Raw genomic sequence first — 22,378 nt, forward strand, 5'->3', positions numbered from 1 at the left:
CCTTGGGCCTGGGTCTCTCAGGTAATGTTCCACGGAGCAGAGAGCAGCTGTCCTGGAACCCTCACCTGGACTGTCTATGAGAAATAAATACATTTCCTATTCTTTAAGTACCTGGATTTTAGAGGAGGGGCTATTTGTTACAGGAGCCTAGTCTACTCATTGGTAAGTGTGAAAATCTATTTAAAATATTTCAGTATAAACAGTATAATGCATAGTTATTATTGGGAGTAGTTATTAGATTTCAAGCGCCCAAATGTGGAATTTCCACTTCAGAGGTGGCCAAGGAATCTTCTTCATTCATAATAGAAAATCTCCAGATGACTTGTTAATTAGCATTAAAGAATGTTAGAAATATATATATTTTAAATGGGGGCAGAGATTGCATTCAAGATGCATGACAGGGGGAGGCTGGGCAAGATGGTGGCATAGTGAGGTGTGGAATTTATTTCATCCTCCAGAGCAGCTAGTAAATATCAGGAATGATACAGAGCAATTGCTGGGGGGACATCAGTGACCAGATAAACATTGCACACCAACCTGGACTGGGTGGAATGGCTGGGACCCCCGCAGAACTGTAAGTCCCCCAAGCCGCAGAAGCCAGCACCCCTCCCTCATGGGCATGGGAGGCTCGTTCCCTGAGGGGAAAGGAAACAGACTTCACTAGCCGCAAGAACTTAGCTCAGTCAAGCTCCAATTGTGGAATTAAATAACAAATTCTGACAACTGAAAATAGGCCCCAAGCAGAGATAAACCTGGAATAAGCACTAAAGTACTAGGATTTTTTTGCCCCAGCAGAGAGGGGATGGGGATGATGGAAAAACAAACAAACAGAAGCTTTTTGAGTTGGACAGCACAAAATACTGGGAAAGGGCTGGACCCCAAGAAAAGGGGACACATTGAGCATGGAGATACATAGAGCCACATTCCAACTTAAGTTCTTAATCGACAAACCCGAGGCGTAAGGTCCATCTCTGAAAAGGCTTTTTTTTTTGCTTCTTTTCTACTCCTTAACAGCTCATTAAATAGAGCTGAAGCACTCATTCTCTGGCTCCAGCACGACACCAGGCAAGAGTGGAATTAAGCTTGTCTGAAAGAGAAAGTTACTAGTCAGGTGAAAGGAGTTAATTCCCTGAAGGGTATATCTTCCAGAACAGAAAGGCAGGATCCAGCTGAAGTGGAATCCCTCTGTGTTAGTTAGATTCAGTTGTCAACTTGGCCAGGTGAGCATACCTAGTCTTGTTGCTGTGGACATAAGCCAATGGTATGTGAACCTCATCTGTTGCTAATTACATCTGCTGCTAATTACAGCTGCAGTCAGCTAGGAGGCATGTCTGCTGCAATGAGTGACGTTTGACTTAATTGGCTGGTGCTTAAGTGAGAGAACGCAATGTAGCACAGCTAAGCAGCTCGGCATTCCTCATCTCGGCACTAGCAGCTCAGCCCAGGCCTTTGGAGATGCAGAAAGAAGTCACCCCGGGGAAAGTTGTTGGAACCCAGGGGCCTGGAGAGAATACCAGCAGAGACCATCCTGTGCCTTCCACGTAGGAAAGAACCTCAGTGGAAAGTTAGCTGCCTTTCCTCTGAAGAACCGACAAAATAAATCCCCTTTTATTAAAAGCCAATCCTTCTCTGGTGTGTTGCATTCTGGCAGCTAGCAAACTAGAACATCCTCCTTCACAGAATTCAGGCCCCAGTGACTGGAAAACTGAAGCAATTAAAGCCATCCTACAACCTCACCTCTGTCTCAACCATGCCCCCGGAAGGGAGAGTTTGTTGAAATTAAAGGCATCACATCACTATAAGCTGGTGGGATGCCACAGGCAGACAAGCTCTACATGCAGAGCAGGACAGGAAAGCACAGAGTCTGGAGGCTTTGTAGGAAAGTCTGACAACATACTGGGAAAACTGATGCTGGCTACTCTTTCCTCCTGAGACGTGGGTCTTTCTAGTTTGGGAAAACCTGACTGGGAGCTATAATATCTGAAAAGACTCTCATAAAATAAAATGTTCTGTGTAGGCAGGGTAAGAAACAGAAAAATAAATACTAAAAAATTCTGATCAATTAAACTGAACCTATGCTAAAGACCTAGAATGAGATGAACCAAATGTCAAAAACAAAAACAAAAACAAACAACCCAAAAAACAAAGATAGAGAATAAAGCCATCCAGCAAGAAAATCCTAGATAAAAGGCTGAAAACAACTTCCAGAATATACTAATTAAGAAAATCAAATGCCTAGATGCCAGAAAAAAAAATGAATCATACTAAGAAAATTGAAAATATGGCCCAGTCAAATGGACAAACCAACACTTCAAATGAGATATGGGAATTGGAGCAACTAATTTAGGATGTTCAAACAGACATGGAAAAATCTCATCAGAAACCAAATCAATGAGTTGAGGGAAGATATAAAGATGACAGTGGGTGAACACAAAGAAGATCTTGAAAGTTTGAAAAAATCACAGAACTTGTAGGAATGAAAGGCACAATAGAAGAAAGAAAAAAGAAAAAGGAAAACCACAACAACAGATTTGTAGAGGCAGAAGAAAGGATTAGTGAACTAGAGGATTGGACATCTGAAATGAGAAACACAAAAGAAAATGTAGAGAAAAGGGTGGAAAAATTTGAGCAAGGACTCAGGGAATTGAATGACAACATGAAGCGCATGAATATATGTGTTGTGGGTATCTCAGAAGAAGAAGAGAAGGGAAGAGGAGGAGAAAGACAAATGGAGGAAATTATCATTGAAAATTTCTCATCTCTAATGAAAGACATAAACTTACAGATCCAAGAAGTGCAGCATACCCCATCAGAACTGATCCAAATGGATATACTCCAAGACCCATACTAATCGATTGTCAAATGTCAAAGAGAAAGAGAGGATTTTGAAAGCAGCAAGAGAAAAGCGATACATCACATACAAGGGAAGCCCAAAAGACATAGACTGACAGAATGGATTAAAAAACAGGACACATCTATATGCTGTCTACAGGAGACTCATTTGAGACCCAAGGAAAAAATAGGTTGAGAAAAGATATTTCATGCAAACAACAATCAGAAAAGAGCAGGAGTAGCTATACTAATTATGACAAATTAGACTTCAAATGTAAAACAATTAAAAGGGACAAAGAAGGACACTATGTATTAATAAAAGGAACAATTCAACAAGGAGACATAACAATCATAAATATTTATGCATCGAGCCAGAGTGCTCCAAAGTACATGAGGCAAACACAACACTGAAGAGAGAAATAGACACCTCTGCCATAATGGTTGGAGACTTCAATTCCCTTCTCTCATTGATGGATAGAACATCTAGACAGAGGATCAATAAAGTAACAGAGAATTTGAACAATACAATTAATGAACTAGATGTAACAAACATTTACTGAACATTATATCCCACAACAGCAGGAAACACATTTTTCTCAAGTGTTCATGATCATTCTCAAGGAAGGACCATATGCTGTGTCATAAAGCAAGGATCAATAAATTTAAAAAGATTGAAATCATACAAAACATTTTCTCAGATGGTAATGGAATGAAGTTGGAAATCAATAATGGGCAGAGGACCAGAAAATTCACAAATATATGGAGGCAAAACAACACACTCTTAAACAACCAGTGGACCAAGGAAGAAATTGCAAGAGAAATCAGTAAATATCTCGAGGCAAATGAAAATGAAGACACAACATATCAAAATTTTTGGTATATAAAGGGTGCACGGGTAGTTCAGTGGTTAGATGCCCGCCTTTCATGTGGGAGACCTGGGTTCGATTCCCAGATCATGCAGCCCCCCCCCCAAAAAAAATTTATGGGATATTGCAAAGGCAGTTCTAAGAGGGAAATTTATTGCCTTAAATGCCTATATTTAAAAAGAAGAAAGAGCAAAAATCAAGGGCTCAACCATTCACTTGAAAGCATTAGCTAACTAATCCCAAAGCAAACAAAAGGAAAAAAATAATGAAGGTTAGAGCAGAAACAAATGAAATTGAGAACATGAAAACAATTGAGAAAATCAACAAAACCAGAAGTTGATTCTTTGAGAAAATCAATAAAATTGATAGGCCATTAGCTAGGTGGACAAAAAAAGAGAGGATGCAAATAAATAAAATCATAAGTGGAAGAGTAGAGATAATCACTAATACCATAGAAATAAAGGAGATAATACGAAGATACTATGCTAATAAACTAGACAATGTAGATGAAATGAACAACTTCCTAGAAAGACATAAGCAACCAAAATTGACTCAAGAAGAAATAGATGACTTCAACAAACCAATCAGGAAGCTACCAAAAAAGAAAAGTCCAAGACCAGATGGCTTCACTTGTGAATTCTGCCCAGCATTCAAGAAAGAATTAGCACCAGTCATGCTCAAACTCTTTAAAAAATTTGAAGAGGAAGGAAAGCTACCTAACTCATTCTATGAAGCCAACATAACCCAAATACCAAAGCCAGACAAAGATATTACAAGAAAAATAAAATTATAGACTGATCTCTCTAATGAGTATGGATGCAAAATCCTCAACAAAATACTTGCAAATAGAATCTAGCAGACATTAAAAGAATCATACACCATGACCAAGTGGGATTTATTCCAGGTATGCAAATGTGCTAGCTTGCTAGCTGCTGGAATTCAACATACCAGAATGTAATGATTTTTGATACGGGAAATTTAATAAGTTTCAGGTTTACAGTTTTAAGGTCATGGAAATGACCCAATTAAAGCAAGTCTATACAAATGCCCAATCTAAGGCATCCAGGGAAAGATACCTTGATTCAAGAAGGCTGATGAAGTTCAGGGTTTCTCTCTCAAGTGGAAAGAACATGGCATCTGCTCCCTTCCTTTCCAGGCCTTCTGCCTCACGAAGCTCCCGGGAGGCATTTTCCTTCTTCATCTCCAAAGGTCACTGTCTGGTGGACTCTGTGGCTCTCGTGTCCTTCTGTTGTGGTTCTGTGGCTCTCTCCTCGTTCTCAGAAGGAACTCTCTCTGAAATGTCTCCTCTTTTATAGGATTCCAGTAAACTAATCAAGACCCACATAGAATGGGTGGAGACACGTCTCCATCTCATCAAATTTAATACCCACATTTAATTGAGTCATGTCTTCATGGAGATAACCTAATCAAGCTCCCAACCTATAGTACTGAACAGGGATTAGAAGAAAGTGTGTTGCTCTCACAAGACTGATTAGAATTAAAACATGGTTTTTCTAGAGTACATAAGTCCTTTCAAACCAGCACGGCAAGGATGGTTCAACATAAGAAAATCAATTAATGTAATGCATCATATCAACAAATCAAAGCAGAAAAACCACATGATCATCTTGATTGATGCAGAAAAGGCATTTGACAAAATCCAACACTTTCTTGATGAAAACACTTCAAAGAATAAGAGTAGAAGGGAACTTCATCAGCATGATAAAGGAAATAAATGAAAATCCACAACTAATATCATCCTCAATGGGGAAAAACTGAATGCGTTCCCTCTAAGATCAGGAACAAGACAAGGATGCGACAGAACCACTGTCACTGCTGTTGTTCAGCATTGTCCTGGAAGGTCTAGCCAGAGCAATTAGATAAAAAGAAGAAATGAAAGGCATTCGAATTGGAAAGGAAGAAGTTAAACTCTCACTGTTTGCAGATGATATGACACTATATGTCAAAAATCCTGAAAATCTCTAGCAACTACTAGACTAATAAATGAGTATGGCAAAGTGGCAGGGTACAAGACCAACACCCCAAAATGAGTAGTGTTTCTATACACTAGTAATGAGCAATCTGAGGAGGAAATCAAGAAAAGTACTCCATTTATAATAGCAACCAAAGGAATAAAATATTTAGGAAGAAATTTAGCTAAGGATCTGAAAGACCTATACACAAAAAACTACCGAAATTGCTCAAAGAAATCATGGAACACCTAAATCAATGGAAAGACATACCATATTCATGGATTGGAAGACTAAATATAATTCAGTTAAGATGTCAATTCTACCCAAATTGATTTATAGATTCAATGCTATACCAATTAAAATCCTGCTAAGATCATACAACTTTTAGAAGATAATGTAGGGAAATATCTTATAAATCTTGTAATATGGGGCTCTTTTATAGACCTTACATCCAAAACACAGGTATTGAGAAAAGAAATACATTGTGTTAGATTAGAAGCTGCCTGAATGTGATATACCAGAACTGGAGTGGCTTTTAAAAAGGGAATTTAATAAGTTACAAGTTCATAGTTCCAAGGAAATGAAATTGTCCAAATTAAGGCCACAACAAGAGGTTACCTCCACACAAGAAAGGCTGATGGGTCAGGAACACCTCTGTCAGCTTGGCAGTCATGTGGCTGGCATCTGCTGTTTCCTTGGCTCTCTCCAGATTCTAGCTTGCTTAATATCTCATGGTAACACCTGCTGGCCTCCAAGCACCTCTAAACATCCATATTTCTGTTCTCTGAATGTTGGCTCTGTTTTGAAGTTTCCATCAGCTCTGTCATTTCTAACTCTCTTTAAAATGTTTCCTCTTTTAAAGGATTCCAGTAAACTTATCAAGACCTATCTGGAGTGGGTGGATTACACCTCCATGTAATCAAAAGGTCACGCCCACAATCGGGCACACCACATCTCCATGGAGATAATCTAATCAAGTTCCAACCCACAGTGCTAGATAGGGATTAAATGTTTGCCCCCATAAAATTGAATTAGGATTAATATATGGCTTTTCTCTACATAATACTTTCAAGCAGGCACATAGATAAATGGGAAGTCCTCAAAATTAAACACCTGTGCATCAAAGAACTGTCAAAAAAGTAAAAAGGTAGCCTACATAATGGGAGACAATCTTTGGAAACCATATATCAGATAAGTGTTTAGTATCCAGAATATATAGATTCTTCAACTCAACAACAAAAAATGCAAGCATCCCAGTTAAAAAATGGGCAAGAAACATGAACAGACACTTCTCAGAAGAGGAAATGCAATGGCTAAAAGGCACATGAAAAGGCACATGTTCAACATCACTGGATATTAGGAAATGCAAATCAAAACCATAATGAGATATCATGTGACGCTCACTAGAAAGGCCGTTACCAAAAAAATGGAAAACAACAAGTGCTGGAGAGGATGTGGAGACAGAGGCACACTTGTTCATTGTTGGTGGGAATGTAAAATGGTACAACCGCTCTGGAAGGCAGTTTGGTGGTTCCTTAGGAAGAGAAGTATAATGTCATATGATCCAGCAATCCCATTACTAGGTCTATATTCAGGGGAACTGAGAGCAAGGATATAAACAGATGTTTGCACACCAATGTTTATAGCAGCATTTTTACTATGCCAAGAGATGGAAACAGCCCAAATGTCCATCAATGGACGAGTGGCTAAACAAGCTATGGTAGATACACATGATGGAATATTACACAGCTGTTAAGACAGAATAAAGTCATGCATGTAGTAATGTGAATGAACCTTGAGGATATTATGCTGAGTGAAATTATCCAGAAAAAAAAGGGCAAATATTGTAAGGACTCACTAATATGAACTGATGTTAATGAGTGAACTTTGAGAGTTGAAGTTCAGAATACAGATTATCAGAAGACAGAAATAGGGTAGAGATTGAGCATTTGGTGCTGAAGGAATACAGATTGTGCAACAGGACTGATTGTAAAAATTCAGAAATGGATAGCACAATGCTACTTGATTGTAGCACAATAATATAAATACACTCAATGAAGCTAAATGTGAGTATGATTGAGGGAGAAGGCCTGGAGACACATATGAAACCAGAGGAAAAACAAAGCGTAAAGAACCTTACCTAATATAGATGGTATAAGGGAAAAAGTACAATCAATGCAAGCTAGGGTCTATAGTCAGCAGTAACTTTGTAATACCCTTCCACTGAATGTAACATTGTAGTATGCTTCTGCTGACTGTAACAAAGGTATTATGCCAAAAGTAAATGTCAATAGGTTGGGGGCATGGGGGAGGGGAATGGATTCTTTGTGGAAGGAGAAGAAATGTCTTCATATAGATTATGGTGGTGAAAGAATGTCTATTTATTTAGGTTAAATTATACGATCTGTGAATAAAAATATTTAAAAATGAATGAAGGGAAACAAGTGCTAGAGAAAATGCAGAGAAAGAGATGTGCCTGTTCACTCCAGAACATCAATTCATTCCATCCCTCTAACCCATATTACTGACACCCCTTTCTAACATAAAAAAGCTAGAAAGGGCAGAGCCCAAAGAGCCCTATAGATTGGGAGAAGAAGGAGTTACAACAGAGAAGATAGGATTTAACAAATGAGTATGTGTTCTAGTTTGCTAGCTGCCGGAATGCAACACACCAGAGACGGATTGGCTTTTAATAAAAGGGAATTTATTTTATTAGCTCTTCAGAGGAAAGGCAGCTAACTTTCCACTGAGGTTCTCTTTTACATGGGAAGGCACAGGGTGGTCTCTGCTGGCCTTCTCTCCAGGCCCCTGGGTTCCAACAGCTTTCCCCAGGGTGATTTCTTTCTACATCTCCAAAGGCCTGGGCTGAGCGGGGAGTGCTGAGATGAGGTATGCTGAGCTGCTTAGGCTGTGCTACGTTGAGATCTCTCTTTTAAGCGCCAGCCAATTAAGTCAAACATTATTCATTGCAGCAGACACGCCTCCTAGCCAACTGCAGATGTAATTAGTAACCGATGAAGTTCATGTACCACTGGCTCATGTCCACAGCCAAAAAACTAGGTACGTTCACCTGGCCAAGTTGACAACTGAATCTAACTACCACAGTACGCTTGCTGAATTATTATACTGCTATTTCTTTTAGTCTCCAGTGTCTTGGAGCAGCTAGAATGAAAAACTTAAAAATGTGGAATGGTAACCCATACCAAACACTGAAATCTGTTCTATAACTACGTGTTACAATGTACTTTGAAATGTACTGCTTTTTTGTATATAAATTATATTTCATATAAAAACTGTTAAAGAAAAAAAAAAAGACGCACGGCAGGGCTGGAAGGATTTTCCGTTTCTCTCACCCTTGAATCAGTGAGATAGAAGAATCTGTCAAGCCCAGTAGCCCTGGACCCAGAGCTCTATTTGACCCTGTGTCGCCTGTTGTGTCGCAGAGAACTCTGCAGCCTGTTCCCCCCCGAGGGCCAGTGGTCCTGCTGTCAGGGAGTCCCTGTGCCTGCCTCCGAATGAACCTCTCACTCGAGTCTCTTGTTGGTGAGTCTGAGGTCAAAGAACAGGGACTTCACCACGCTTCCAGGGAGAGTGTGCATCACTATTAATCTCGTGCCTGTTTACACGGCACCAGTTAATGTAAGACCTGCTCTCATTCTGACCTATCCCACGCTCATTCCCTCTTACCCTGAACCTCTGGAGGCTGTCACTGTGTATTGAAAGAACTGACAATTGTGAGTGACCAATTATACTTAGATCGGTTCCCCAGGAAGGAAGGCGATGCAGAGCCCCGCGGCAGAGAGCATGTGGGTGGTGGCTCAGAGGACCCGGGTTTGAACCCCAGCTTGGCCACTTGCCACATGTGTGACTTTGGCCAGCGCCTTTTCCTCTCCTCAGTTTCTTTAGCAAGTATGCACTTTTGTCAGGTAGGCTCCCTTAGCAAGCCCACCAGGGGCGGCTGGGTGGATTGCAGGAGCTAACGCCCACGCCATGCTTTGTGCTGCACAAACAGACACTAGCCATCATCAGTGCAGGGTTCTGAAGACTTTCAGATAAGTGAAACATCGTTACAAAACAAACAGTTTTGATCGATGTGTTTCTTATTTATCTTCTTGAGAAAGAGAGAGAACATTGAAAAAACAATACTGTCCTACTGTCCTATGTTGCTAAGCAGTGAGAGCTCAGGTGTGAACGACAGAGCTGTGTAGAGGTAGCTGAAGCTAATTCTTTGAATTGCTCTGAACCACTAAACTGTCTTAAGAGATGATACTGTGACTTTGGAACCTGAATTTTCTGTGTTCAAATAGGTTTGGGAAATAAATGGCATGAAACAAAGGTAAGTAAGTTTCTTTGTTATAGGACTTTATACTCCTAAGGAGACTCTCCAAGAGGACATATATTATTATATTGTGTTTCCCAAACTTAGTTTTCTATGAAACTCCATTTTCATTTTTAAGAGACCACTTGTTACAGATTTTGGAAGCACCACTCTAAACTGCTGTGGAAATTTTGCATGTGTGTCATTACTGTGTGCCATTACAGAGAGCTGAGGCATGGAGGATTGTAGATTTCTATGCTACAAATTCTGGTTTGTTCTCACCTTTGCTTCTCGGATTTGGCACAGTTTTTAGAGTCATCCTCATCCAGGCCAGGTTTTCTTTACGTCATTGGGCTTATTGACCGCTTATTGTGTCTTCTGTCATCGCAGCTGTTTGCTTATCTACGCACAGATGCCCCTTCGTTTGCTCCTGGGTTCACCAGTCTCCCTGAAAGCGGAGGTGTACAACACATAAATATTAATAAGCTGTATGCCACTGTATTTAGAAAGCAGTTTTCTCTCTCTCTCCCTGAAAAAAGTGATGATACTAAAATATCATGCTCTTGGATTGACATTGCTGTAATGTAACCTCCTCATTTGTATTCATGCCGAGTTTCAAAACAAGTATGCTAGCCTGCAGATTCTTCTCATTAAATAGCTGGAAAAACCATCTACCATTATCTCATTTGAATTTTCTGTAATTGTTTATTTCTTCCTCCTCTTCTTTGTTTTGATGTATAAATAAAACCTTCAGATTTTAATTTCCCTGTGATTTTTCTTTGTCCATAAATAACTTCCCTTCTTGGCATTTTTCCATTGGTTTATTTTAAATAGAAATTTATTCTATTATCTTTCTAATACTATGTTAAAAGGCAAATTGTTATAATTTTCCATTAGTAAAGAATTATCGTTAATAAATATGGTGATTCATTGCCACAAAAACACTAAAGCATGTAAGTTTCTCCTCTGCATTGTTTTATTTTTAACAAATGCAAAGCTTCATCATTATTTGGTGCCTGTATTTAGGAACAGCATTCTCCCAAAGGCAGGAACGTGTGTGGAAATGTGGCCTTGGAGATGTAGATGCCACTTATTAGCTGTTGGTCCTTGGGCAATCTGTTGAACATCTAGGAGCCCCACTTTGTAAAATCTGTGAAACGAGGCTATCATTTATTGTTGTTATTTGGATTCATGTGGCTGCAAGGATGATAAACCCACTCAAGGATCAGTAAAAAGAGAGATTTCTCTCTAAGAACACATTATCAATTGACCATTTATCGATTGATTAACTCATTCAAAAATCTCACACACCTGATATCACTCACCTAAGCACTGTTCCGGGCCTTGAAGATAAAAGTAGTCAGCAAAACAAGACAAACCCCTGCTCTCGTGGAGCCGAGTGGGGGTTGCTGAATGGGGACTGAGTACCCTTGCTGTGTGGTGAGAGGTACTGGGAAGGTGCCAAGGCAGGGTGAGGGCAGGGCGAGGGCGGGGCTGCTGCCACCCCATAGGGTACTTCTGGGCAAATGAAAAAGACACCCTTTCCCCAAGGTCCTTTGCTGTTGGAAAATGGTTTAGATAATATACAAATCTTTGGTGACTGTGACGTGAATGGCACCTGTTCTAGTTTGCTAGCTATCGGAATGCAACACACCAGAGGTGGATTGGCTTTAAATAAATGGGGATTCATTTCATTAGTTCTTCAGAGAACTTTCATCTGAGGTTCTTTCTTATGTGGGAAGGCTCAGGGTAATCTCTGCTGGCCTTCTCTCCAGGTCTCTGGGTTCCAACAACTTTCCCCAGGGTGATTTCTTGCTGTATCTCCAAAGGCCTGGGCTGAGCTGCGAGTGCTGAGATGAGGTATGCTGAGCTGCTTGGGCTGTGCAACGCTGAGTCTCTCATTTAAGCAGCAGCCAATTATGTCAAACATCATTCATTGCAGCAGGCACCCTCCTAGCCGACTGTGGATGTAATCAGCAACAGATGAGGTTCACGTACCATTGGTTTATGTCTGCAGCAACAGAACTAGGCACCTTCACCTGATTAAGTTGACAACTGAATCTGACTACCACAGCCCCCCCTAGAATTGGTGCTTGGGGCTGTATGAATTATTTGAGCTTTAAGAATTCAGACTCATTTAATTGTAAAGGGTATTATTATTGCTGTTGGTAGCGATGGCAGTGGTGATTAAATGTACGACTAAAGATAAAACCTGGTTCTGTTGTCAGATGTGACGGAACTTCTTTGGTGAGATAATTCAGATAAAAAAATATCTTTGGAGTTTCAGGGATCAAATACTTGTAACATACTATGCTAGTTTGAGGCTGTTATAGACCCCAGAAAAGCCATGCTTGTTTTCCTAACCCAGTCTTGTGGGGGAGACCTGTTGTAGGTGGGATCTTTCTGATTAAGTTGTTTCCATGGAGATGTGATCCACCCGCCTTGGTGTGGGGGGGATCTTTCTGATTAAGTTGTTTCCAAGGAGTTGTGTCTCTGCCTGTTCAAGGTGGGTCTTAATCTGCTCACTGGAATCCTTTTGGAGGGCACCATTTTGGAAAAAGCTTCAGAGCCGACATAGGCAGAGACATTTGGAGATGCAGCAAGAAAAAGCCCCCGGGGAAGCTGTTTGAAATCAGAAGCTAAAGGACCGGCCGTGCACCTTCCCAGTTGACAGACGTGTTTCGATGCTATCGACCGTTCTTGCGTCAAGGCATGCTTCTCCGGATGCTTTAGTTTGGACATCTGTAGGGCCTTAGGACGGTAAACTTGTAACTTATTAAATTCCCTTTAGAAAAGCCAATGGAGTTCTGGTCTGTTGCATTCCAGCAGCATTAGCAAACCAAAACACGCACCAAAGTTGCTTTTCCAAACTGGCGTTTGTTCTTGTGCTGGGTTCAAAGTCCAGCTCATGTGAGGAAGACCATCGTACGCTACTGTAATTTCATGTGCTGTCTTCAGTGGCATTGTCCTATGTCCTAACCCTGCCTCATCCTCACAGAGCTTCTTGCATACTGGGAGTTTTCGATACTTTCTGGACATCGCGCGTGCGTGTGTGTGTGTGTGTGTGTGTGTGTGTGTGTGTGTGTGTGTAGGCGGTCATTGTGAACGCAGCTGTTGCTTTCATTTCCCAATTTTCCCTGTTTACTCAATCCCAGCAGGAACACAGGTAGTAAAGCAAATGAAGTTCATATTCTTCACTGCTCACTTAGCAGGAATTCTGTCTTTCCTCACATGAATGATTCTTTGCAAAGCAATCTTATAAATTGAGAAATAAAAGGGCCAACCAGAGTCCTGGACAGAGTCACATATTTTTTCATAACGTATTTTAGGAGGGGTTGATTTCTAGTTTTTTTCTTTCCCAATCCTGTTATTTCCCCCTTAACTCTCTTCTTCCTTCCTTTGTTTCTCTGGTGTAGAGCAGACTACCTAGCTAATTTCATCTTTCTGGGGTAAAAATCAATCTACTTTTTGAGAAGTCTACTCTGTTATTGTACCTGATATGATACACCTGGCAGATGGGGGGGTTTGCTCCTTTTTTAATATCGTAGTTCGTACTTCATAACACGCTGCCCTGAAAGGACATGATTACTGCCAATTATCATTTAGAAAAGGGTTTTTTGCTTGATTAGAGATTTTAGCGAGGTGTTCTGAAATCTTGAGGATCTTCATTATGTGCTTTACTTTCTATTCTATGCTGGCTTAAATATTAATATATGGAAATTTAGTTTCATTTGCCATGCCTTTTGATGTCAGAAGTATAATCAGTGTAATTGGCTTAGATTGTTTTTTTTTCTCCTGTTTGTATTTCATATGATCTAATATCATTAGTGAGTTGACTACTGAGTGGGTAATCTGCATTTCAGACCTGCTTCTTGACTACATTATTATCATTGATTTTGATTATTTTAATTCCCTTTCACCCCAGGCAGGCCCTCAAGCTGTGCCGTATTATTTAAAGAACTGCTTTCTTCCTTTCGGTAAGCTAGCCTTTCTGCTTCTGAAAACCCATCAGCAGTCTGATCAGTGCTGGTGTTTCCACTGGGTCTGGGGGACAGCGTGAGTCTGGGGGCGCCAAGACTTGCGAGCGTTTGTTCTGAATGGCTGTGGATGGGGCCGTCCCTCGGTGCCCGTGGGAAAAGGCACCCCTGGGCCTGTCTGCCTTTGGGGACTGGGCTGGTAATTCATCAGCTCCTCCGAGTCTGGGGACCCGGCTTTGCTTGCCGCAGGCCCCCCCACTGTCTGGAAGCTGTGCACAGCAGCCCTGCCTTCTCTCGTTCTCCCTGAGCCTTTCGCCCTTGGAAAACGACGGTTGGACTGATTTAGGGATTGGAATCCAACCTTCTTTGGGTTGTCGAGCCAATTCCAAAGCTAACTGTAAAAGGAACCTCACATTAAAGCCTGAGTTGGCTACGGCCAGCCGCAGACCGTGCCCACCGTCTGTCTGGGATACATTTGCTCCGTTTTGCTCTTGGTGGTTATTAAGTCGTTTGCAGTTGCACAGAACCTTGAATGTTAGGCTGCAAGGTAATTTGGTACCAGCTTTCTATTTCTGTCTTTTCACAGAGAAGAAAACAGAGGCCCAGAGAGGTGCATATCTGGCTTGAGGTCACATAGCGATGCGTGGCAAAGCTGAGTGGCAAACGCCCCCTTGACCAGGCAGGACTCCTTAATGCCAATTTGTTACTGCTGTCACGGCGACCCACTGTGCACACCTGTCAGCCGCCGCAGCCACTATGGGTGATTGACAGCTAATACGTGTACATACAGTGCAATGCTGGCTTCCTTTTGAGGGCAGGGATTCTTATGGAAAGCGAGAATACAAAAGGAATATAATTGAAAGCCCGTGTGTATCTGTCTGCATATACATGTGTTACGACTTCAGCAGGGCGACTCTGCCTGGACGTGGCTTAGCTCGGTGGGTCAGGGTCTGCCTCCTTTTCTCCTCTCTGGATGAGCTCGTGGCTCCTGTGCTTTTAGGGAAATGTGATCGTCAGGTGCTAGCAGTCCCGTGGGCCTGGAAGTGCTTTTGGGGAAATGTGGTCATCAGGCGCTAGCCGTCCCATGGACCTGGAGGGCACTGCCTGAGTAAGAGCCCGGCCACTGGCCGCGCGGTCCTTCTCTGTCTGGTTTTAACTGAGGTTCTGGAAGTGGAAGCAGCTTCCTGGGAGAGATTGGGGAGGACTTTTCTGTTTGAAGTTTATGTACTAAATAGTTTAGGACCTACCAAGATGTAATTCTTAATGAATTTAATTATTTTAGGCATTCTTAATTAGCAAAGGGGTTTAAAAATGTTTTAACTGAGAAACCGAGAGAGTATGTGACACTGGTGTCCTCAACAGGCGATTCTTTTAACAGTTGGTTTGGGTTAATTTGACTCCAACAAAGAAGTCAGATATTTACCACATATGCTTAGAAACAAGAATCTTAATCCTAAATAATCATTTACTTCTGGTTCCTCTTTGGGCCAGGCCTCTTCTTGTTTTAATTTGTTGGTTCTCCAGCGGCGCAAGCTAATGCCCTTCCCGCAGTGTGCGTGAGACGGTGTCCTCGGAAATCCCCACAGGCATCTCTCTTCCTAGAATTTGCCCACCTCATACCGCCTTCCCTTTCGATTCAGTTAAAAGATCAGGCGAATGGGTAGCTTGGTGCTGAATCAACCCTGGACTGGTCAGAGCCTTTGGACACTGATTTTTTGTCTAAGATGACTGGGAACTTTCAAACTGATACTTAACAAAAAGGGCGAAAGGATGGACTTGACCAATGATTTCCAGACTTTTGGATTTCACTGACCACTATCACTACTATTTCAATATGCATATGTGTATAAAAATGTATGCATACACACACACACACACACACACACACACACACACACACACAGAGCATAGTTTAAGAATAAAGGACAGCTCTTTTATCTTATGAAATAAATTCTGAAAAATGTAATATGGTGTCCTTATGTTTCTCATTTCACAGAAGACTGGTGAAAACTGGCATTTGGCAGCCATTGAACCAAGTAGTCTTTTAAAAGAAAAGTCCCTTCTAGATATAACAATGACTTGTATTTAACTTATAAATCATTGTGACTCAGAAGTCCTTTCTTTCCTTATTAATCATTTTTCCTTTTAAGTAACTCTTTCTTTGCTCCATCATCTTTCTTTCTCCTCTGTCTCCCTCAGCCGCTACTTTCATCCTCTCCCAGTGTGTCCTGGGAATTTTCCAAAGGGGGAAGACCGTGTTTCCCCCCCTAGAATACCTTTGTCAAAGGGTCTGGTTTCCCTGCCTGACGGCCTGGTGTCCTCACACTCAGAGAGCACACTTCCTGCACAGTACTTAGGGCAGCGTGTAGAATGTCTTTGTTTCGTTGACATGGGCCCGGACTTGGCTCCTTCTTGGATGTAATCCTCCAGCTGGGCTCCCACCAAGCAGTTTGGGGTTGTGAATATTTTCCTGATTAGCTGCTTACTCTTCTATTGGATGGGACGAGATAAAAACACCTTTCTTAAATCAAGATCTAGTACGCCATTTGCTTCTCTTTTATCTTCCGGGTCTATTATTCTGTCATAGAAATAGATGAACGGGCTGAAAATTTCATCAGAGCTTGTTTTCTCATGAGATTTGTTGATCCTACTGCTCTTGTTTGGGTCAGAATTTATTCTAACTTCGGCCTGGTTGTTATTCAACCTTTGGCTTTCTAGTTTCAATAAAATATTTCTAAAGTATGCAAGAGTGAAAGGCAATTAAAATATTTTTATAAATTGTACAAATAAACCTGTTTTTAATACCCATAAACTCAACTGGTTTGGCTTTTGAATAAAGTTTAGGTCAGACTGTTCCTCATTCAAATGGTTTTAGGGAACTATTGTATTCAGTTAGCATGGGGAAAAGCCCTTTTTAAACGAGTTATAGTCCTGTATTCTATCCGTCATGAATCATGCCATCTCAACTTAATTTATTTGCTCAGGTTTGAATTAGAGGATGAGATAATAACATTTGCTTAATGACAGAGAATGCTGTGCAAATTCTTTAAACTTTAGTTACTTCCTTTGTTCTGCCTGTAAAAAATACAATAAAGTCTCAGCTAATTGGGTACTGCATTCATTAGAACATTTTGGCAGACGTTTTGTCAGAGGCTTTGATATCTGTGGGATATTTAGGATCGATCTTCTGGGGTGATCAGTTAAGTCAAATGGTGACTTAAGTCTAAGTTCTTCCAAGTTCTTCACACTCAGGCATTGGGGAGCCATCCTGTCTAAGGGTTATGGTATGGTTATGGTTCACCGCAATGATGAGATACTGGCTTAGCAATCTGAATCTGAGCAGCAAAGTTCCATGAGAGCTTGAGGTCTTTTCAGCTTGTCTAAGTTATGCGCATAAAGCATTGGATGTGACTAGGGTATCCCATTAGCTGTTGAGTCAATGGCTGCACCCACTGTATCAACAGTGATATGGTGGACAGAATATTGAAGGTGGAGAGAATCCTGGGTTCAAGTCCCTTAGCCCCTGAGTAGTCACTGACTGGAGAAGGTCTCTTTTTGACTCATGGTCTTCTTATCTGGAGAACAGACCCGCTCAACTCAAAGGGCTATTGTGAAGATCAAATGAGATAACATGCAGCAAAAACCATAGCTCTCTACATAGATATCAAGTGTTTGTGAATGTGTTAACCCTGTCAGAAGAATTGATAGGGCTGAACAAAATCAGCCCTGCCCTCTGCATTCTCAGCCTGAGAATGCGGCATGCCTGCCATGAGCACCCCTTCCCTTCCTGCACTGGTTTGTTGATCCACTGTGCAGTTATGGAGCATCACTCCCGTCACTCAATTATACTCGGCCTTGTGATGTCACCAGAGCAACTCCAAGTCAGGATGGGAATAATCTGCAGGTTCTAGACCCCAGCATTTCAACCCCGAAGGTGCATGCCACACACTTCAAGAGCCAGAGGTGGGGAAAAAATAATAAAAACCAGTCAGTTTTCTGCCTGAACACCTTGCCAAGTGGGAGGTGGAGGGAGCTGCTTCTGTCCTGGTGGTCCTTGAGCGTGTGGCCCTCACAGGACAGGAGGCACACTGAGATCCACGGTGTGTTCTTGGCGCTAAAGAGCCAAACTCAGCAGTGCTTGTATTTTCAGGAAGTCTTGAATTATTTTTCAAGCATTTTGTGTTCGGCTAAATCCTACATGTAAAGTTTCACCAGATTCTTTTCCTTAATTATCAGTGTTAAAACCCATGTGTATGAATTTGATGGAGATTTAATAGCCATTTTTATATTTATTTACACTTAATTCATCCAAAAGCTGTGCTTAAGGACTGTTTTATCTCGGAAGGAGTCTGAAAATAGTTTATCTTCATAAGATGCTTTGTCAATTTTACCCATTTATCTCCCCACCTCAAAAATTTGGATTTTTGGGTGGTCAGGATGGCATCCCAGTTCAAAAGCCACCATGCTTATGGCTGCATCTGAACAGCACGGGGAGTTCTCACTGTCTTCGTTGCAGTCGACTTTGCATGACGGAGGCAGTCTTTTTGGTAAAACCCAATTGGATTTTTGAGAAAGCTCATGCTCCTTCACATAATTCTCTGTCTCTAGATTGTGCTTATAATTGCCGGAACCATGGCAAAACAATTTCCATGGCCAATCATTTTTTTTTTTCCCAAGAAAGCACACAAACTGCCTTCCAGGCAGTAGGAGATGAGTAGAAGAGGAGTGGTAATTTCAAATAATTCCTTCCTTCTCATTGCCCAGTAACCCCGCTGAATGTCTCTCAGGCTTCGCTTAGCACTAACTACACCATTATATTAATTTAAAGGAACAGGCATTATTTTGTTATGGTCACAAGGTACTATTCTATTCATAACAGTTTGTTCTGAGATGACAGCAAGAGTGGGACTTGGAGTTAAACGAATGTTAGAGCTGGTGGGGAGTTAGTGCTTATCTAACCTCCCTTGTTATCAAAGGGTCTGAAATATTAAATGAAACATTTAAATCTGGGCACATGGTAGATATATCATAAATGCTTTTGAACTAATTAATTAATTAATTAATCTTAAATATTAAGCTCTCTTTATGCTATAAGAATTATAAGCATTAAGTTGAATATACAGAAAAGCAGTGCAGCTGTTCAGTCTTAAGCCTTCTTTTCCTGTCCTTTATCCACAAGATTTAGCACCATTTCTTTGAATGGAGAGTGAATTTTTACTCCATTATCAGTTAATATGATTTTATAACAGTGACTATTGTTCTTTAAGGAATATTAGATTGGAGAGTAAGAAAAGGATTCCAAATCACTAGATATTTGGTCATAATTTATGGAGTTGTTTTTCATAAAAGCTGAACTGTTCACATTTTAAAAATTAAGCTTTTAATTTAAAAATTTCTTCTAGCATTTCTAAACTTGGGAATATACTTTTAAATTTTTATTTTTAGAAAATTAATATATTAGATATAATGTTTTGTATCTTGATTTTTTTTAAAACACTTTTCAATCATGAGCATTTTCCTTAAGGTTAAATAATTTCTTGAAAGTGTGATTTTTAAAAACTGGTTTAAAAATCAATCCCCTTTTTTGGACATTTAATTCATTTCCAGTTTTTTTACAGCATAAATATGGTTACAATGAACATACTTGTACAAATATCTTTATATCTCTGAGTATATCTCTAGGAAAAATAACTAGAAGTAGACAGCCTGGGGCAGAGACTGTGATTATTTTAAACTCTGGGTACATATTGTATTGTTAGACTGCCATTCAGAAAGGCTGTTTTCAATTTTACATTCTCATGCATAGTGTATGAAATGTGTTTATCAATTTATATTTCCACCAGCCTCCTTCACTGCACTCTACACATAACTGGACATTACAGTTGAAAAATATGTTTGCCAATCAGTAGGTGAAAATAACAAGCTGTTGTTTTAAACTGCATTTCTTTTTTTATAGATGAGGTTGAACATTTTTCCACTTTGGGCCATTTGTTGACTTCTTTCTATTATTCATTGGCTGATCATCATTTGCCTATTTTTTGTTGCGATGTTAGTGTTTTCTTTAGCATTTATCTTTATCCAACTCTTCTGCATATTTCCTAGGTTTTTTTTTTAATATACTATTTTGGATTTTTGACATAGATTTTTTTTTTAAACTTTTAAGTATTTCATGAAAGACCTTATATATATTTGTAGTGCTAATGGGTTAGATACCTGGGTCTAAAGAAACGTTTCAATCATGCTCACCTTCAGTACAGCACTGCTACTTGTAAGCCCTCTAGTGAAAACTGCCGTCACCTCTACCCACGCCCATACCTCTCAGTTCAGTCTCATCACCAAGTCTGTATATATTAGGTAACCACTTCTTCTTCGCTAGTTTCTGTCCTTTTCTAAGTCCCCTATACTCTTTTTAAGACTCTGAGTTTACATTTTCTATGGGGTTCATATTAGTGAAATCATACAGTAGCTATCCTTTTGTGTCTGGCTTATTTCACTCAGCATTTATGTTTCATTGCATCTCCTCAGGTTCCATCCATGTGGCCATGTGCTTCAGGACCTCACTTCATCTTACTGCTGCATGATAGCCCATCGCGCGCATGAACTACGTTTTGTTTTTACTCGTCTGTTGATGGGCTCTTGGATCGTTTCCAGTTTTTAGCAATTGCTAATAATGTTGCTATGAATATCAGTGTGCAGATGTCTGTTTATTTCCCTATTTTCACCTCTTCAGGTGGTATTGAGGGATCATAGGACATTTCGATATTTAGTTTTCTGAGGAGCTGTCAAACTGTCTTCCACAGTGGTTGTACCATTATACATTCCCACTGGCAGTGAGTAAATGCTTCAATGTCTCCACATCCTCTCCAACATTTATAGTTTCCTGTTTGTTTAATGGCAGCCATTCCTATAGGTGTGAGATATCTCATTGTAGTTTTGATTTGCATTTCCCTTGTGGCTAATGAAGATGAGCATCTTTTCATGTGCTTTTTAGCCATTTGTATTTCTTCTTTGGGAAAATGTCTATATTCTTATCTTTTGGTGTTCTAGTTTGTTAGCTGCCAGAATGCAATATACCAGGAACAGAATGACTTTTTAAAAGGGAAATTTACTAAGTTGCTAGTTTACAGTTCCAAGGTTGAGAAAATATCCCAATTAAAACAAGTCTATAGAAATGTCCAATCAAAGGCATCCAGGGAAAGATACCGTGGTTCAAGAAAGCCAATGAAGTTCAGGGTTTTTCTCTCAAGTGAGAAGGCACATGGCGAACACAGTCAGGGTTCCTCTCTCAGCTGGAAGGGCACATGGTGAACACAGCGTCATCTGCTAGCTTTCTCTCCTGGCTTCCTGTTTCATGAAGCTCCCCAGGAGGCATTTTCCTTCTTCATCTCCAAAGGTCGCTGGCTGGTGGACTCTCTGCTTCATGGTGCTGCATCATTCTCTGCTCTCTCCGAATCTCCTTCATTCTCCAAAATGTTTCCTCTTTTATAGGACTCCAGTAAACTAATCAAGACCCACCCAAATGGGTGGAGACATGTCTTCACCTAATCCAGCTTCACAACCACTCTTGATTAAATCACATCTCCAGGGAGATGATCTGATTACAGTTTCAAACATAAAGTACTGAAAAAAGATTAGAAGAAACAGCTGCCTTTACAAAACAGGATTAGGATTAAAACATGGCTTTTCTAGGGTCCATACATCCTTTCAAACCAGCACATTTGCCCATTTTATAATTGAGTTGTTTGTTCTTTTGTGGTTGAGTTGTATGATTTCTTTATATATATTGGATATCAAAGCCTTATCAATTGGCCCTGAATCAAGGCCAGCATTCTGGTGGAGCTGCTGGTTTCAAGCCAGAGCCTGAAGGAATGTCTTCCTGTGATCTGTTGCCTTTGCAGGACTTTGGAAACGTTATGGTCGATTCATCAGAAAGAAACATCTGAGACATTACTCACAAATGTGGCCTAACTTTTATTTGTAGCCTTTATAAAAGCTGGGAATCCAAAATATAGGGATTCTTGACTTGTTCATTAGAATTATAAAGCAGTTAAACCTAATTATTAGCAGTAAACACTGTGGAAAGATTTTCCATCCAAAACAGAAAACAAAACAAAACAACCTCATCAGATACATGGTTTCCAAATATTTTCTCCCATTGAGTTGGCTGCCTCTTTTCCTTTCTGACAAAGTCCTTTGAGGCACAGAAGCATTTGATTTTGAGGAGTTTCCATTTATTTATTTTTTTTCTTTCATTGCTTGTGTTTTGGGTGTAAGGTCTAAGAAACTACATCCTATTACTAGGTCTTGAAGATGTTTCCTCATATTTTCTTCTAGAAGTTTTATGTACTGGCTCTTGTATTTAGGTCTTTGATCCACTTTGAGTTAATTTTTGTATAGGGTGTGAGATAGAAA

The 22,378-nt window shown here is 40.3% G+C and overlaps 1 non-coding gene across 1 annotated transcript; it reads left to right on the forward strand.

The window, feature by feature from the left end:
* The first annotated feature begins 21,771 nt into the window (after positions 1-21,771).
* LOC143665846 (small nucleolar RNA SNORA2/SNORA34 family) lies at positions 21,772-21,907 on the forward strand. The gene has a single exon (XR_013167242.1). It is a non-coding gene; the product is annotated as a small nucleolar RNA SNORA2/SNORA34 family (small nucleolar RNA).
* The last annotated feature ends 471 nt before the right edge of the window (positions 21,908-22,378 follow it).

This window comes from Tamandua tetradactyla, chromosome 21 (assembly GCF_023851605.1).
Source record: "Tamandua tetradactyla isolate mTamTet1 chromosome 21, mTamTet1.pri, whole genome shotgun sequence".
Classification (NCBI taxonomy): domain Eukaryota; kingdom Metazoa; phylum Chordata; class Mammalia; order Pilosa; family Myrmecophagidae; genus Tamandua; species Tamandua tetradactyla.